Below are 17,865 nucleotides of genomic sequence, written 5' to 3' on the forward strand. Positions count from 1 at the left end.
GAATATTTAGCCTTTCTAGGCTTTATTTTAGTTAGGGTACTCGTGTTTACTTAACTTTTGTAAAGTATTTTAAAATATATACCTTTTGAGATGATTATTTTTATTGTATGTATGGCAGCAGTTTTAATGCAAAAAGAGTGTATTTTGCAACGTTTTTATGAATAACTGAAGTAACTTTTGACATCATAGTTACATATAGGTGAATTTATATGAGTCTTGCATTGCTGACAAGCAGATTTCTAGTATATACCTTGTTGCCTTGCTAGGCATTCCTAGTGCATTTTACCTGTTTACGTATTTCTTGTGTCATTTCCTGTTCATGATTATTTTTACTGACTTCTTTGATTTGAATCTTATCTCTGATGAAGCTACAATCGTATTAGTGGCGAAAACGCTTGTTGTTTGAGCTAAATAAAACTTGCGTTAAGGATTTTTTCAGTTTGGACTATTGGTTGCAAGGTCGTCTGTGGTCTTTTGCATTTATTCTTATAAATAGATCCATACAAGAATAATATGTCCCTTCTATCTGGCACCATGCTTACATCATTACCCTCTACAAAGGTGGCAAAAACACTGATACCATCAACTTCAGGCCTATTGCCATCCTTTCCCCTCTTTCTAAAATACTAGAGAAAACAATACAAGCACAACTCATGGCACACCTAACACTAAACAATCTCATCTCCCCTACCCAACATGGCTTCTGCCCTGGCCACAACACCATGACTGCCATTCTTTCCTTTCTTGAAACCATAAACCTAGAATGCGACTCAGGCAAGTTCGTATCCACACTATTCCTATATCTGTCAAAGGCCTTTGACACCATCTCACTCACCCCCCTACTTATATCCCAACTCTCCACCCTACACCTCTCTCCCACCACCATCTCCTGGTTTTCCACCTACTTGTCCAAGCACCAACAAGCTGTCCAATGGAAAACTTCAACCTCCCCCTTCCTTCCCACACCCACAGGTGTCCCACAAGATTCTGTTCTTGGCCCTCTTCTCTTCAACCTATTCATTAACAATTTTCACCAATCCATCCCAGACTCATCCATCATCAAATATGCAGATGACTCAACAATCATCTGCTCAGCCTTCTCCCCCTCCGAGCTCTTAGCAAAAACCCAACTAGCCTTCTGCAAAACCGGAAACTTGATGCAGTCTAACCATCTGGCACTAAATGCAAATAAAACCAAACTAATGGTTTATTGCTCTACCAAAAACTCCATTGACAAATCCACATTCACCATACAGAGCCAAAACAACACCCTCCTTGAAATTGCTCCTAACACCAAGCTTCTTGGCATCATTATTGATGAAGAACTAAAATTTGACACCCACATCCACTCCACAAACAAGAAAATCAACCAAAAGTTAGGTCTCTTCTATAGGCACAACTACTTCCTAAGCCTCTCTACCTGTCAAACTCTTGAATCCACCTTCCTACTCCCCTCCCTTATGTATGGTGCCCCTATTTTCTCCCATCTCCATCTTGGCCTTCGGTTCAAACTTGAATCCTGCTACCACAAGATCTCCAAATTTGCAACCAATTCAAAAAACTCATCCCACCACTGCCACTCCCTCCTCACTCTCAACTGGCTTAAACTACCCAACTACCTCAGTTACCTACAACTCACCATTGCCAACAAGCTCATCTTTAAACCTGACAACTACCAAGCTCTCACTACTTCCTTAAAACCTTACATTCCCAGCTGCTCACTCAGATCCAAAAACCAAAATCTCCTTCAGGTCCACAAACCTGCACGACCTCCTGGCCATCTACTGCTGTCCCACTCCTTAGCTACACAGTGGAACTCTCTCCCCACACACCTATGCAACCTACCTAATCATACAAATTTCAAATCTCAGCTACTCTCTCATCTTTCTTCCAAATGGGAATGCCCTTGCCACACTCCAACGTAAACCCCTCCCCCTTCATTGCACCTTGCACTGACTCATCAAACTACCTCTAGTATTACTTCATCCCACCCAAAACAATCCCTCCCCTACTAAAAAAAAATTTCTCTCTAATATCTATTGTACTATACTCTCCAGTGTCAAATATACTATTACCCTCTCCATGCATAATATTTTCCTAACCTACTAATGGCTAGTAGCTATATATTTTGAAATGTTAAACCTACAATTGAGTTTATAACAAAAATATTCACTTTATGTAAATGTTGGAATTTCTATATTGAATTATGTCTTTTCATTTTTGTAATGTTGTGACAAGCCAATTGCAAATATCATGGAGCTTATCTGTAAATGTTTAATTAGCTGTATGAACTATGTCCTTCTGCAACATGTGAAATGTGACTTGCAATTATTGGGTAGCTTTTCTCCCCAGGCCTCTACTGAAAACAGGCTCTTCTTGGCCCAGTGGACTTCCCCGGTCATCAGACTTAAATAAATAAATACATTGGCTTGTGTTTGTGCCTCTATTCCTCCAGTCTGTTACCCTTTGTCCATATGTCATACAGTAAGAGGTGGATATGTACAGTGTATAATTATTTAATGACATCATTCCTGATATCAACCCAGTGATATATCAGACTGCCAGACATGTTATGTATAGAAGGCCTTATATATGAGGACAAAACCTGGGCATTCTGTTGTCTGTACAGTAGTGAGGTCTGTGTACTTATGAAGATTGTTGACAGAGTGTCAGTACTGTGTAGCAGTGTATTGTGAATGTGTTATTTTACCTGTGCACAGAGTGGGGTAGATGTCAGTGTTCTTGGTTCTTTTCTATCTGACGTTGCATGCTGCTTCAGTTTCTGGTACTCCATCAGCTTATATGTTTGTAGGGCCAGACTGAGACATGTCCCATACCACAGTCAGGCATCAGACTACACTGTGGATTGGGCCAGTATATGTAGGGTTAGTGTGTGAGTGGCAAACATTATGATGGGTTTTGTTCACACAGTCCATATACTGTACTATTAATTAGGCTTACCATTATGTGATTGTGACTGTGTTGAGATTGGTTGTGGGTATGCACTTTCACACTGGTGTCTGTTACTCCGTGCTGTTACATCTCTGTAGTGCCTGCTATATTTGCAATTACATGTGTATTCCCCATTGGAAAATTGGGTTAGTGTTGTGGCAGTCTGCCTGTAGTTTAGCCAGTGCTTGGTGACAGCAGTTCAGTGTATTTTCCCTAGTGTGATGTTATGTCCAGATATTTGTCAGGTGCACTGTTGCCTGGCCACCATAAGTGTTGTGTATTTCTGACAAAGCAGTGGGATACTGTGAAGATGTATGTCAGTAGCTAGTGGGAAGTACAAGGGCTTGGGACTTGTGCTCCTCGAGTTAATATATGTTAGGACAGATAAGAGTGTGTGATTGCATCAACTATGTTCCTATGTTAATGCTTACTACTGATGTAAATTGTTGTATATCAATGCTTACTAGTGATGTAAATTGTATACTGTTATGCAACCTTGTGGAGCTTTTCTCCCCGGGCCCCACTGAAAATGGGCTCTTTCAAGGCCCAGTGGACTTTCCTGGTTAACAAATACAATAAATAAATAAATAAATAACTGTGTGAGCTTATCTACTCCAGTATTTGGGCTATATCCCCATATATCCCCATTTTCATGGCTTTAAACACTCCCTTTGTCAAGCTTGGTCCACATTCTTGCACTAAGGAGTTCTATGTACACCTCTAAACTGATCAGATTGTTTCAGACTGCCCAGGTTTATTGCTCATATTTCTGCTGTATTCCACAGAATCATTACTGTGATTTGTGTGGTATTTCACTATGATGATTTTATGATGTCTGTCAGTAACTGATGGCATACATTTCAGTTTCAGAACAGCCTTCCTACAGAACATGTATGCTGACACAAACCCTATTACTGTAGCAACATTCTACATTTATAACTGCAATACTTACATTATGTCCCCTTGCACTAAGAGGTTGGGAGTTATGGTGCTGCGGTATGACTCCACTACATGTTATAGGCATACTATATATATATATATATATATATATATATATATATATATATGTGTGTGTGTGTGTGTGTGTATATATATATATATATATATATATATATATATATGTATATATATATATATATATATATATATATATATATATATATATATATATATATGTGTGTGTGTGTGCGTGTGTGTATGTATCCTTTTTATGTGTAAATATGAGTGTTGCATATTCCTTCTCAGATGTATCTGACCATATTTATCTGATATGTGTACATTTAGATATAGAAACATGACTGATTCCACATTGTTTTCACTAACAAGTAGTAAAAAATTGTAGTACTCAAAGCAGTTTTTCACTACTATTCAGTACATGTACTGAATGATATATCTGAAAAAGCAATAGATATTCTTACAGCTCAGATGGCTTAGTGGTTAAGTGCTGTGACTATAGTGTACAGGGTTCTGGGTTCAAGACCTGCAAGGGCAATTTTTTTGTTGCTGGGCAGTACAAGGGCTGATGGAGACAGGGTGATTAAGGTGCTGGTTAAATGAATACGTGCTTACACTGTGTAGGCTTAGCTTACCAGTGCGCAAATCTGCTTAGCATTTACATTTAAGCAATGCTTAAACCTGCTAAGCATAACTTGGCCCTGGGAACCAGTGATCACATTCCAGTCTGATAAAATATCAGGGTAATGACATCTTTAATAACTGTATTTAATACCATGCACATAACATGCTTCTATGTGCTGTCATTGCAGTAGCAAGGGTGTGCGCATACTGTATGGGACACCTGAGTATACATGGGTAGTACCACAATCTTTTCTCTTTGTATTTGTTTCATACTTTGGTAGTATCCCAGGTTATATGCAGTCAAACATGCATGTATTGTATCATTACGCTACTTGGTAAATCAGTTGTGGACTCTGGGGAATGCTGTCAGTAAATACTCATATCTATTAGTATTACCAATGTCATATTCCTCCTAAAGGATTTTACCCAGTCACATCTGTAACTGTCTCAATGTATGACAGCAGTATGTCCAATCTACCACTGTGTTTGTGCCTCTGTTCCCACCTAGTGATATAGGGCTTGATGCCTAGCTTAGTGAGTTATTGCATGATTCCTGAGTGGGGAATGTTATCAAAGGCTTTGGCCCGATCAAGGTAGGCTGTATCTGCCACCTTGCCTTCATCCACAGCTCAGGTGACTGACGCTAAGAAGTTTACCAGGTTGAATGACCAGGTATGACTTAACCTTCACAAAAGTAAATTGTGTGGGATTTTGAGTCTGCAGATTCCCATATCTCTGTTTATTAGGTGCATGATGATGCATTCCATACCTTTGCATAACAGACTTGTCAGGCAGTTGGGTCAGTATTTCCCAGGGTTTGTAATCACACCTTGTTTGTGGAGAGTGGTGACTGTAGCAGTGCACAATTCAGTAGGGACAAAGCCTGAGGTGAGGCTGTGCTTGAACAGGCACACAGGTGAGGTGCCAGGTCACTCTGCAGTTCATGTAGAACACAGCCAGGGATATTGTCAGGTCCCATAGAAGTTGTATTCTTGGCCTTGGACAGTGATGTTTTAACCTGTGCTGCAATAATACTGGATGCCTGGCAGTGTACTGGTATTGTGATTGGTCCTTTGGGGGGGTAAAGTTTGGACTCAAGATATCAGCCAGTATATTGGCATTATTTGTTGGCTCAGTCTGGGAGGTATCATTGTATAGCAGCTCAGAAGAAATCTTGGTATTGCCATGGAGATTCTTTACCTAACTGCATGAGGCCTTGTGGTTGTCTTTACTGTGTGCTCCAATTCTCTTCTCACAGCTAACTTTGTGGTATTTGATGAGGGATCTCAACTTTTAATTGAGGCTGATAAGGGTTTATTTCCAGTCTTGGGAATTCACCTTATTCCATATCGGTTCCCTCCTTCTGTTGTACAATTTCTTTATGGCAGGGGACCACCAGATCAGCTTCCTTTTTTGGAGATGAGGCTCCTGGTTGTATTGGGTATGGCAGGATCCATGCATTTATGTATGTGTTAATAGTGCATTGTTGTTTGATTCAGCTGTCATGCAACTAGTCTCCATTTGCATGGCTCCCATGAGGTTAACCACCTCTGTTTTTAGCAGGCCATAGTTAGCTTTGAAAAGGCTTTTCATGGTGGTTACCTGTGCAGGGGGTGGGGATGGCTGGGTGGGAGGGCTGAGTATTTCCAAAGGTGATTAATTTGTGTTCAGATATAACAAGGGAGGAGTTGACTACTGGTGTAGAGCAACAGTTGCCCATGTTAGGAAGGACCAGGTCAATGGGATGAGCATGTGCATCAGTACAAGAGTATCTTTCCCAGTTAGTGGTGGGGTAGTTGAAGTAAACCAGTATGAAAGTGTTAGGATGGACACTAATATTCTCCAGGGTGTTTAGGGACATGGAGTGTGAGTCTTGGGACATGTTTGGGGACCTATAGCAGGCTACAACCTGAACCACTGTCTTACCCAATGTGAGTTATGCCTGCAGGAATTGTAATGCATAATGTTGGTCTGCCACTCTGGAGCTGTGTGCATCTTTAATGAATATGAAAATAACATCACCTTTGGAGCTTCAGTCCGGGTACTGCAGCCAAAAGTTGTGGAATGAGTTATAGGCTGGTAGTGCAGAGGTGCTTCCTGCTGCCTTTAACCAGATCCCTGTTACAGCACAGATGTCATTGTTCCCCATTTTAAGGGATTCTTCCAGTGAGTGCATTTTCTGATTTACACTTCTAGTCTGCAGCACCATGATCCTCTGATTGGATGTGTTTGTAGCTATTTATTTATGTATACATATACATATATGCATGTATATGCATCTCCATACATGTATATGTAGAGTACCTGACTGATTCTACAGACTCCTTTCCCTACTGTTGAATGACTGTACTAACTGATATGTTTGGAATGTCATCACTATTTTATAGGGCTCAGATGGTGTAATGATACCTTGCTTTGATTATACTTTACAGGGCCCTGGGTTCAAGACTTGGCGGGCCTTATTCTTTTCTAGCAAGGCAGAACAGTTTTGTTGGGGAGGAAAGGATAAGGACAATAATTGAAAGAGGTCAGTAGTTTGGGCCCTTTCACCCCCATTTAGACAGCCTTTGGTCATATTTGTTGCAGTACAAGGTTCAGAGTGTAGATTAGATGTCCGACTGCACATGTATATATATAAATATATATATATATATATATATATATATATATATATATATATATATATATATATATATGTGTGTGTGTTGTTGTTGTGTCTTTCGGCTTTTCCTGGTTAGGGGTCACCACAGTGGAACTCTGCTCTGCTAATGATTGGCAATAGATTTTTACGTGCCGAGTTGCCAGCCCTGATGCACAACCTTCAACGAAGGTACGTCCATTCACGCCTGTCTCCACTCAGAAGACGCTCTAGCTGAGAATCTAACAGAACAAAGCCTTACTGTGAGGCAACAATGCTACTGCAGCACCACCACCGCAGTTCGTGTGTGTGTGTGTGTGTGTGTGTGTGTGTGTGTGTGTGTATAAATATATAAATATATAATTTTATATATATATATATATATATATATATATATATATATATATATATATATATATATATACATACATATACATATATATATATATAGAGAGAGAGAGAGCTGTGCAATGCTTAGCATTGCTTTTGTTTTATTTTATGGATATTTCTTTACCTTCCCTGATATCCCCCAATGTGCTTTCATTACATTTATTCTTGTGTGACTATACTGTATGGAGCACTTGTGTTTATATGGGGGTTTCACAACTTTATTACACTGGACACATCTGGACCTACTACACTACTCTGGTTAACAAATATGCGTTATTTACTACCTAATTATTTAAAAAAATAAATTATGCACTGCTTTCACATGTAAAATTCTAGTTGGATTTACTGGGGATCAAACCAGGAACAACTACTTGCAAGGCAAATGCTCTAACCACATTGCTATAGTTTGGAGTATATACCTATTTAATTCCTTATGATGTATAAGCTAGGCTGAGGATATCTGCAGTATGTGCACACACACTCAGCTACGCTTAAACTTTCTTGCAGACTGAAAAAAATTAAACTGCTGTGTTTTATTTTTTGTACTGTAGGGGTATGCACATTTATTTCTGAAACATTATCTGTGGGGGGCTGTGCTTTTACAATGGTGATAACATGGCAGGCTTTGCATTTGAGGTATGCTCCATGGACACTAACAGTGTCCGCCATACCTCTCAACTGTACAGATTGTCACACACTGCCCAGATATTTGCCTTATATTTTTGGTCCATTTTTCATATAATTGTGGCTTTCAGGTGGATTAGTGGCAAATCATTAAAGACTGCATTTAGAAAATACTGACAGACATTTGTGTTTTAGACTTCATACCATTCAGTACATTCATGCTAATGCATAACATGTTATTCTATCAACTTAAGTCTATGAGCCAGACTTTATTTTCTTTCTCCAGATTTCTTACTCTGAGAGCTTGAGAGGTATATTGTGGACACTCTCTATGCCATTACATTGCTGTACAGCAATTATGGAGTGTAGGGGGCGTGTGTATTGTGAGAGCACTGCTCTCAGACACACTCCCTGCACTCGCACACAGAACCATGTATGTTTTAGAGCACAGCAGTGTGCCTTCATACATATGCATGGCGCACTGCCATGCTGCACAGGAATTGTCCCTTCCAAGCAGGAATAAGCTATTCCTACATGGAAGCTTGCTGAATCCCACAATGTATAATACACACTGTCATGAAGCCGTATTAAAATAAAGAAAATGAAATTGTATTTTTTTATAAAACTGGTTACTCCAAATTTTGTAGCATGTAAACATCTAACAACACATTTATGTACACTCAGTTGTATCCTTTATGCTGAAGATGCTTAAAAGTAAATAAATGTCTTACTGCCCAGTTATTTCAGACTTGTCTGGAATGTGTTTCACCATGATGAACTACCCCTTTACATTAAGAAATCTAAGGTCATTCTTCTGCACCATTAAAAGACTCTCTTCCTGAACATCATTTACTTTACTAGACCCACATGATCAGCCCCTACCAATAATCAGAGAACAAAGAAAACAGAAACTAATTCTTGACCAAATATCTTTCTAACTTCACACTCAGAAACAAAGGGGAAATTTATTAAAGCCTACACATTTTTTATACCGTGTAGGCATAGCATCATGCTGCTTACACGTCCACAAACATTTTTAGATTCAGTAAGCGCTGCTGAGCAGCATGCATGCATGTGCCAACACAGAAATTTCTGTGGTATACAAATCACCTGATAAGCAAGTGAATCTCATGCAAATGATGCAGGCAGAGTGATTCAGCAAGCAGATAGGCATCTCTCCAGGCCCCGTGTCAGTGTCTGTAGTGTACATGGAAAAATTCCATGTACAGGAGTGTAGACAGACAAAAGGGGTTGTAAAATGTGGATATGTAGACAGAAATGCCATACCACATATGATTGAAACTATCCTCCTGTATGATGGAATAATGAAAAGAAATAACTTAAATTAATATTTTTCTTTTTTAATAATCTGGGTATGTTTGCATGGTGTGACACAATGTGGAAGCATGCTTTATAGATAAATAAAAATAAAAAAATGGCAAAAACAAATTAATTAGTATGTGACATAAATGTATTACAGGACTGTATGTGGAGTCCCTACAATGGTGCATTGGTGTTGTTGTTAATGTGGTTGAGCTCTGAAGCATGTAGTGTCCAGAATCTGAGCATGGATACCTATGCAAATGAGATGGAGGTGGTGAATAGCAGAAAGGAGAATCATGTCTGCATATCCCCTTTTTGTAGGCTTAGACCCATGTTTCTGTTTACACAGGAGGTAGCTGACACCAGGGGAGGGGGGGGTGTCTACTGAATTCTAAGCTCATTTTAGCTTAGGTGCGCATGTTTGCGTGGCATGCTGCATGGCTGAGCGTGTCCCCTACAAAGGGTGTGCCCACTAAATTCTAAGCTTTGTTTACCTTCTGTGCACGTGCATTGCGCCACCAAGCTTAGTGTGTTTAAAAAATGTATTTAATTAGTTTTGACCCTTGTTTAAGCTAAAATAAGGCAATTAAATGATGTTAATTATATTGTAGGCAGGTGGAATGCATCATAGTTACCCAATCACACATTCTTCACCTACAGCAGACCTCTATAAAGTATGTGTACACCTTATATTCTGATGTTTCCACAATACTCTGCACCATTGGAGTACAGACTTGGGAATTTTATCTGAAAGAATGCTAGGGGCTGCTGTGTGTCTGCTGTACCTGTATGTGCTAGATGCTGAAGGCAATGCTGCTGCTGACAATAGGCCTAGACAGAGAAGGAGAAGAGTTTTCAGGTCCAGGGTAACCTTCCAGGAGCAACATGGGCTGGAGATTGTACAGCACTACAAAGTGGTTAGGGGCATACTACAAGAACTCACTGAGCTCAGCTGCCCTCAACTCAGACCCAAAGACAACAGAGGGGGAACCCATCCCAATGGAAACATAGTACTTGTCACACTTAGGATACTAGCTACAGGTACTTTTCAAACACCAACTGGGGACATGATGGGGGTTTCACAGGCATCATCATCCAGGGTACTCCACTAGTTACTGGATGCCATGGTTCCACAACCCGTGAGCACATATCTTTTCCCTCACCCCTGAGGTGAGGGCCAGAAATATGCAACACTTTTGCCATGTAGCACACTACCCTGAAGTACTGGATGCCATAGATTGCACTCATGTACATATCAAGGCATCTCCCGGTGAGGAGGGCAGACTCTACGTCATCCGCAAGGGGTACCACTCCAACTGCCTGGTTGTAAGCAATGCCCAGGGGATTATCATGAATGTGTGTGCTGGCAGCCCTGCCAGTTATCACAACTCCCATATGTGGCATGCATGACAACTGTACCAGATGTTTGCTAGGGGGGCATCCCACACAGACATTTACTGGGGGATGCTGGCTACATCCTGGAACTGGTGATGATGACACACATCAGAAATACACACCCATTCACCGAAAAAAAGCCATAATGAGTCACACACAAAAAGAAACATCACAGAGCATGTGTTTGGACTTCTGAAGTCATGGTTCCAGTGCCTCAATATATCTGGTGGAGCCCTGCAGTACTCTCCAGCCACATGTGCACATATGTTCACAGTATATGCTATGCTGCACAATATGATCCTGTGGAAACAGCTGCAGCAGGATCAGTAAATGGGAGGGATACACGGCCCCCCAACCACTGCCTAAGTCACTACAGTCACAGGAGGACTTGGAGGAGGAAATCCCTGATGATGTCCCTGTATCAGCTATAGGTGTGCCCAGTACTCACTGGATTTGGCTAAGAGACAACCCATAGAACATACACTGGCAACCTAGGGCCCTAGGGACTGACACCTTACTCCTACTCACATACATATAGTAAAATTTATGACAGGCAACCCACACAACCTTTACCTATCCATGTATTAGCGGTGTACTGCTTGAATCAGACAGAGTCATCCCTGAACTACATTTCTGTCAAATACTGCATTCCAAAGGTAAGTCCCTAACCTACACACTACTTGTAAGGATTATTATAATATGCTATTGTATGTATGGATTTGCTGCATTTATGCACGTAAATATAGTGGGCTATTTGGACACAATTAACATCCGCATTGGGCTGCAGTTATCCAGTCCACTAGTATGTGTTCTTTAATATTCACTAAGCTTCATTGTTGGAATATGCACTACATCAGCCAAGGGAGATGTTAAACAGTGGGATCACATGATAGTAGGACTACTGTGTATCCCAGCAGAACATGTAGTGTTGGACACCCGTACCCAACACAGCAGTTTACCCAAATAACCACTTTAACAGTACATCATCAATGGTATATCAGCAGTCCAGGCAAACTCAGGGCAGTAACAAAGTAATCTAGCACATATGGAATGTCTCACTTAATACAGGAATAACAACTTACATATGTATGTTGTTGATTGTGTGATGGATGACTACTCTCTGGCTGGCAGCTTGTGTGGCTCAGTGGACTAGGCAAGTTAGCATGGATGATGCCATTGATGGTTCAAATCTGGAGATAGCCAATACTTTTGCATGTGAGGTATTATTATGTTGGTGTTGTCACAGACTGTCAATCTGTGTGTGGTGCAACATTATGAACCTCTGCCACATATTAATTACATTAGACAGCTGGAGAATACCATGGACATTTTGAGTGCAATGAAGTACTGCAGAAACAGGGACAGATGTCAGTGCCCGTAACACACAAAATCCTGGACTGGAGTGCAGGTTGGTGTAGCCTGGAGTAACTTTATAACTACTGAGGTCCCACTGGCATGCTCATACATTTAATTAAATTGAGCGCAATCGTGTTGCCCCTTAAACAAAATGACCTGTTATGTATAGATATGTCTATACATACATATATGTATACATATCCATCTCTCACTATCTTTCTCTCTCACATACATAGTATATGTTTCTCTATGTATTTTCAAATATATATATATATATATATATATATATATATATATATATATATATAAAAACATACATCTCTCCCCATATATCTACATAACACATATACATATACACACACACACACACACACACACACACAGTTACATTTATATATACATCCCTGTTGTCCTACATACCCTAATACTGGTGAGTAAAGCTGCTCTATCACACATCTATAATGTTGCTCAAAGGATCCAAAGAAAGGTCTCAACAGTACATAATGGAATTACCTACAGACCCCTGTGCCTGCTGGGTGTCACCACATAGACAGCAACAGGCGAGCATGTGGTGTAACGTATAATGTCTATGCACACATGGATAGAGCACACTGTCCCTGCTCACAGGCTTGCCCATTCAAGTACAAACAGCCACATATGGCAATACTGGTAACTGTAGACACATAACTAAGATAATTACAAAGACATGCATCTGGAGCATTTCTCCCTGGGCCTCCACTGAAAATTGGCTTTGTTACATGTCAGACTTTCCCGGTTAACAAAATGTTAAATAATAAAATGTTGAATAAAAATAAAAAAATAAAAACAGTTATTTCACTGCTAGTATACTAGATGCAGATAACAGTATGAAGCAATATCACTCTGCAGACCATAGATGTTGTTCAGTACAAGCCTAGTTTGTGTAATCCACAAGTAATTTGCCTGCAATCACATATAAAACAGACATCAGCTATGGTGTGTACGATAAGGACTGTGCTCTGTAGTGTGTAAGACTAGATAGGTAGGGGTTCTAATCTCACTTCAGGCCACTTGATGCAGTAAGTGTGTGTGTGTGTGTGTGTGTGTGTGTGTGTGTGTGTGTGTGCGTGTGTGTGCGTGTGTGTGTGTGCGTGTGTGTGCGTGTGTGTGTGTGTGTGTGTGTGTGTGTGTGTGTGTGTGTGTGTGTGTGTGTGTGTGTGTGTGTGTGTCCCTGCCAAACAACTGAGAATCCCTCATTGGCTATCAAACCACAATGGTTATGCACTTTTTGGCCCTGTAAGTTGCTGCTGGCTTTTAAACTCCCCTCTTCTACAAGGCCTGATGATGTCATCTACTTTAAGGCTATGGGCTGCCATTGTAGCCTTTTATTTAAGCCGTGGTGCATGCAATAAGTACTGTGATTTATAGTGTGTAAAACTAGATAGGTAGGGGGTCTAGTCTCACTGTAGGCCACTTGATGTGATCTATAGTTTGTAAGACTAGATAGATAGGGGTTCTAATCTCACTGCAGGCCCCTTGGTGCATGCATACATGTATCCCCCTGCCAAACAACTGAGAAACCCTCAGTGGCTATCAAACTGCAATGGTTATGCACTTTTTGGCCCTTTAAGTTGCTGCTGGGTTCCAAGCTGCCCTCTTCTACAAGGCCTGATGATGTCATCTACCTTACGACTATCAGCTGCCATTGTAGCTTCAGACTTAAGCCATGGTGCATGTGATAAGTACTATGATCCATAGTGTGTAAGACTAGATAGGTAGGGGTTCTACTCTCACTGCAGACCACTTAGTGTGTGTGTGTGTGTGTGTGTGTGTGTGTGTGTGTGTGTGTGTGTGTGTGTGTGTGTGTGTGTGTGTATGTCCATATGGAGTAAATATGGTCACCTGAATAACTTACAAGGCTGTAGGGTTTTGCAGAATTTAGGTGTAGCAGGTGATGTGGACCTCCAAATCCCTGTCCACTACTGGGCCTGCTGATGTCATCAAGCATAATATGTCCTAAATTGACAGTACTATCAGACATGAGATGTGTTGCGTGCATCATGTATTGTGATCCTGTAATGTGTAACATTACATAGGTAAGTGTTCAAATCTACATAGAGCCAACTTGTACAATGTGTGTGCCATGCCGTGAACTGAATTTGAAGTGATGCTATCATCAATGAAGCCATATTTGTGTGTGTGGCTGTTAGAGCAATTTACATCAGCTTATGGAAACATAGGACATTTGAACTTCACTAGTATACTGGCCATACAGCCATCACAATCTTGGACAACTGTATACACTTATTTACATGATCAGCACATACTGCCCCAGTCCAAAAGGGACACAAGCAGAAGCCCTGTGGTGAAATGATGGTTGCCCAGACAGTCCTACAGATGGCATGTGCTGAGGTGCACTGAGGTGCTCTGCTTGCCATTAGCCAGGGCTCTGTTGCAAAGGTGGGTTAAAGTCTGCTAGACAAATCTCTCCCACCAGCATGTATTATTAACATCACATACTAAGTTAATGTCCTTACAATGATTAACCACGTACTATGCCACCTACAGATATGCAGTATTTACAACTAAGCACATTCACACATTGCCCTGTATGTGAGGCAGAGATCACCTCTAAGTAGTCTACATGCCACAGGCTACAATGACACTCATTTCAGACAATCCCCATTGAACACATGCTGAAGATGTGAAGTTCCCTTGTGAGGGACTATACTGTTGGAGACACCATGACAGCAAGGTTTGAAATGCAGTTACATCTGTCACACATTTTGTTTGTATGTCATAGGAGAAGAGGAGGGTGGAGACACTCCCAACACCTCAGCAGCAAGTCCTACAAAGTTAGGGTAATTCTGCCACACCCTTGAGGTTGACAGTCTAATATACAGTGTTTGTAGCATACCTTGCAGTGAAGATGTGGATGTCCATGCACACATAGTGGACTTGTTCAACTTTGATTACATTACATTGACTCAGAAGCGTATGATGCCTGTCAAGCAACTAGACAGCACACTGGTTGTTGTGTGATATGATGTGGGAACATAGACGTGTGTTGGGTACATAACTGTACAGTATGACATGCCTACGACATATGACAAGTGGACACACATTGGCCAACAGTGGCCAGTCCACTGCAATAGGCCTCACAGCCATGTCATGCAGATATGTACCAGTAATGTGTTGAAGAGCAGGTTGCATGAAGTGCTGTGAAAGTGTCACCTACAATGGCTCACGAGCAGTGTGCTGATTGTTACAGCAAGACTGGACATCTTTGACAATGGACATTGTACATTATGTTGTGGTGCTACAGCAGTGTTACCAATCCCCCTCTTGTCAGTTCCCTAGTTACATACCACCAACCCTGGAACAGACTGCATAACACATGCAAAAGCCAACTGATTGCCCAGGTTGCTAATCAAGGCATCTACTTGGAAAAGGGTATGTGAAACCTGCAGAGCTTTTCATGATGTGGGACAGCTATGTGGATGAACAAACAGTCATGCTTGTCATCATGGGCTTCTTAGCACCGTTTTGTGTCTGATGACAGAAAACATATCAGAGCATAGTATCCTGTGTGAGAGTGGTGTTGGTGAGACCAGCATTAGTAGTTGCCAGGCGCCAGCAATTCTGTGGGCTCCCCTGCTTTCCACAGTCTTCACAAGGTAATTGTGTCCTTCAAGTATACACCGCTTGGGTAGTGTACAACTGCAGAATACCTGTGTAAACTTCCACCTTAACTTCAAAGGGTATACATATTACAGTTCCCTAACATGTTTGTTTGCAGTCTGTACACACATCTTGGTTGACTCTCTTCTTGGAACATGCTGGAAGCAACTGCAATACTTAGCTGCACAAAGGACAACTAACATGTAGTGCAATGCAATGCCCTCAGATCTCTGACTCATGTGACATGAAGTGCCATGAAAGGAGTTAGCATGGATATGAGAAGTAACACTGTCTTATACCTACTGACACTGGGCCACACAGTGTTTGTTATGCTCAAGGCCAAATCATGCCTACCCACTCTAACTGGTGGACCTCATTGAGTGTTGCACTATGCAATGGATGACGGGAATATTACTCTCTCTACCTACCATGGCCAGTAAAGGTGTTTGAAAATAGTAGGCCAGCAGGCCTTGCTGGAAACTGTGTAGATTATCTACCCAGTGTTATGTCAGTTAGTGGGTAGGCAAGTGTCTGACAGTCATAATCTGGGAAGATAGCATTGGGAGACCTAAGGTGCAATGATGCCAGTCACCAGTGGATTTCTCCAGACAACATTGATGGCATACCCCTTCTAGGGATTCCCTCTCTGCAGTCACAGCCACTGTCAGTGCCCTCTGACTGGTTACATTAGCAGGTGATTGCATATCTGGAGTTTTCACTGAATCCCACACAGAACCAACAGTTACCCAGGATGTCCTGTGACACACATTCAGTTGCAGTCTGAGCCACTGACAAATACTAAATGCCAACAACTGCACAATACTATCCTTTGGAATGTCATCCACCCCTGTGAAATATGTTTCCACACACCACACACATTTGAGCCATTACTCATGGATGTATGGACATGGAGAGAAATGTAGCCTTTGACTTTCAGTGGTCAGTGAGATGTGGAGATGCATTCAGTGTGTTGTACATCATAAATAGACAGGTCTGTGATGTAACTCCCAGACTGTCATTGCCATACTGAATGTGGCACTCATCACACCTATCATTGTGTACAATGACACCCTTGCTATGTCACTAAACAGGCATATCTTACAACTGTAGCAGCCACACAAGTTCCATGGTACTGCAATACACATTGCAGATAACATGTCCTATGGAGTCCATGTTAAGACCATACACATGTAGTCTGTATCATAAATGCTTTGTAGGGGATGTGTATGGCTGCCATATAGGGAGGTGTCAGATCCCACTGTGTACCTCCTGTGCATTCATGACAGGAAAACATGTCTTACCTGACCTACACCATCACTGTGGTATAAATACTACATGTTTGAGAGAAAGGTATGTCACACAGACAGTACACCCTATATGTAAAAGAACCCCCCATACATGTGAAGCACACATTTGCTGTGATATACATCATGTGCAGGTTACACCATGGGATACAGAACATTACAATCATAGCTGTTGTCAAATATCTGTACTGGATACAGGAAGTTTGAAGATGGGTCATCCCCAGCACCACAGCTTGTAGATGTGTTAGCTCCCAACACCATGGTGACACTTATCAAGGGTATCAGACCTTTGCATGGACTAGGAATGCATGAATATGGACCTATGGAGCCATGCACCTATACTGCTGTACCTTGCTGAGGACATATTTATTCGGTGCTGACAGTCTATCCTGAATGTGATGTCTGTGGCTGTCTTGCTGCTGTGTGTTCATAGGTGTCCCCAACAGAATCCTGAAACAGAAACAGGTCCATGACACACTTATCATTGTGTAAGTATATAGCCATTACAACATCATACAACATAAGGTACACAAAATTATGTGACTTACTCATTACAAATGTCAGCATACAGTATCTGTCAGTAACCACTACAAGTGGCATGGCTAAACAATGCATTACACATGTATATGTTATTTTATATAGTCA

Source organism: Protopterus annectens, chromosome 8.part1 (assembly GCF_019279795.1).
Source record: "Protopterus annectens isolate FY-2018-M chromosome 8.part1, PAN1.0, whole genome shotgun sequence".
Lineage (NCBI taxonomy): Eukaryota > Metazoa > Chordata > Ceratodontiformes > Protopteridae > Protopterus > Protopterus annectens.